The 2,500-nt window shown below is 44.4% G+C and overlaps 1 protein-coding gene across 6 annotated transcripts in view; it reads right to left on the bottom strand.

The window, feature by feature from the left end:
- Positions 1–2,500, bottom strand: part of LOC122253041 (CD109 antigen) — a 259,385-nt gene that overhangs the window by 79,930 nt on the left and 176,955 nt on the right. The gene's annotated exons all lie outside the window — the stretch shown is intronic.

Genomic DNA, 2,500 nt, shown 5'->3' on the forward strand with positions numbered 1-2,500 from the left:
AGAAAATGATGATTCGCTGATAAGAAAAAATAAGATATCATAATAATTGAAATGTGGCAAGAACGATAATAATGATAAACCAAAAAACATAACAAATGACATGAATGAGAGGCAAGCGAACGGAATATTTCTTTTTTCTTCAAAATGAAATTTTCTTTGAAAGGATATATTTAATTTATTTATATGATTTCCGTGGGCGTCTTGGAATGTAATAATATGACACAGGTGATAAATTATGTATGATTTCACCCTCTGTGGGCGTAGGCTTAGAACTTTCCATCTGGTTCAACATTAAATAACAAATAAAAGGAAAGAAAAAAAAGAAAAAAAAGGACGTATAACAAAATTCGTTTGAAAATAACGCATATTTCGATCTATCATTACACAAACATGCCTTATCACCCCCCCCCCCTATCCACCCACCCACCGCCCACCCACCCCCCTACCCCCTCCCCTCCCTTCCCAAGTACACCACCACCAAAAAAAAAAAAAAAAAAAAAAAAAAAAAAAAAAAAAAAAAAAACACGAAGGAAAACACCAATAACATTAGAAGCACACAGACCCCTTCTTTCCCTTTAAAACGTTTCGGATGGAGCCACGGAGAAGAGGACACCATAGAATAAATCTGAAATCGGCGAGCTGACGATGATATCGGAGCTCCTTTGAGATCCTTACAAGACGTCTTGAAAGAGTTACACGAGACGAGGGAAAGGACTCGGGAAGGAAGCAAGGAAAGAGGGGATGGCACTAGGAAAGAGGGGATGGCACTAGGGAAGAGGGAGTGGCACTAGGAAAGAGGGGAGGGCGCTAGGAAAGAGGGGATGGCACTAGGGATGAGGGGATGGCACTAGGGAAGAGGGAGTGGCACTAGGGAAGAGGGAGTGGCACTAGGAAAGAGGGGAGGGCGCTAGGAAAGAGGGGATGGCGCTAGGAAAGAGGGGATGGCACTAGGAAAGAGGGGATGGCACTAGGAAAGAGGGGGTGGCACTAGGAAAGAGGGGATGGCACTAGGAAAGAGGGGGTGGCACTAGGAAAGAGGGGGTGGCACTAGGAAAGAGGGAGTGGCACTAGGAAAGAGGGAGTGGCACTAGGAAAGAGGGGGTGGCACTAGGAAAGAGGGGGTGGCACTAGGAAAGAGGGAGTGGCACTAGGAAAGAGGGAGTGGCACTAGGAAAGAGGGGGTGGCACTAGGAAAGAGGGGGTGGTACTAGGAAAGAGGGGATGGCACTAGGAAAGAGGGGATGGCACTAGGGAAGAGGGAGTGGCACTAGGAAAGAGGGGAGGGCGCTAGGAAAGAGGGGATGGCACTAGGGATGAGGGGATGGCACTAGGGAAGAGGGAGTGGCACTAGGGAAGAGGGAGTGGCACTAGGAAAGAGGGGAGGGCGCTAGGAAAGAGGGGATGGCGCTAGGAAAGAGGGAGTGGCACTAGGAAAGAGGGGATGGCACTAGGAAAGAGGGAGTGGCACTAGGAAAGAGGGAGTGGCACTAGGAAAGAGGGAGTGGCACTAGGAAAGAGGGGATGGCACTAGGAAAGAGGGAGTGGCACTAGGAGAGAAGGGAGGGCGCTAGGAAAGAGGGGATGGCACTAGGGATGAGGGGATGGCACTAGGGAAGAGGGGATGGCACTAGGAAAGAGGGGATGGCACTAGGGAAGAGGGGATGGCACTAGGACAGAGGGAGTGGCGCTAGGAAAGAGGGGATGGCACTAGGGAAGAGGGAGTGGCACTAGGACAGAGGGAGTGGCACTAGGAAAGAGGGGATGGCACTAGGGGTAGAGGGAGTGGCGCTAGGAAAAAGGGGATGGCATTAGGAAAGAGGGAGTGGCACTAGGAAAGAGGGGATGGCACTAGGGGTAGAGGGAGTGGCGCTAGGAAAAAGGGGATGGCATTAGGAAAGAGGGGATGGCACTAGGACAGAGGGAGTGGCACTTCCTACACTGATGCTCTTCAGGGATAATTTTATATCTACTTGAAATGGCTGTTAGCATGAGAGACGAATATGTAAATGCACATGCATGTGTATCTATGTACACGCACATGCATTTGCAGACATCGCATGCACACAATTACATACATACATTCATGCAGACAAAGAGAGCTTTGCTCAATGCTAACACCTAACACACACACACACACACACACACACACACACACACACACACACACACACATACACACACATATATATATATATATATATATATATATATATATATACATATATATATAATTATAATATATATATATATATATATATATATATAAATATATGTATATATATATAGATATATAAATATATATATATATATATATATATATATATATATATATATATATATATATAATATATATGAAGGTAGTCATATCTACTTGAGGTAATCTGCAGATCTACGAAAGCATTAAATCTTCTTCATAAGTCAAAAAAGACCAACAATAATAATAATAAAAAAAAAAAAAATGATATAACATTTACAAAGTGACATTACTTCCTTTTTATGA

The sequence above is a fragment of the Penaeus japonicus genome, unplaced genomic scaffold, assembly GCF_977035675.1.
Source record: "Penaeus japonicus unplaced genomic scaffold, GWHDUDI00000001_assembly GWHDUDI00000001, whole genome shotgun sequence".
NCBI lineage: Eukaryota > Metazoa > Arthropoda > Malacostraca > Decapoda > Penaeidae > Penaeus > Penaeus japonicus.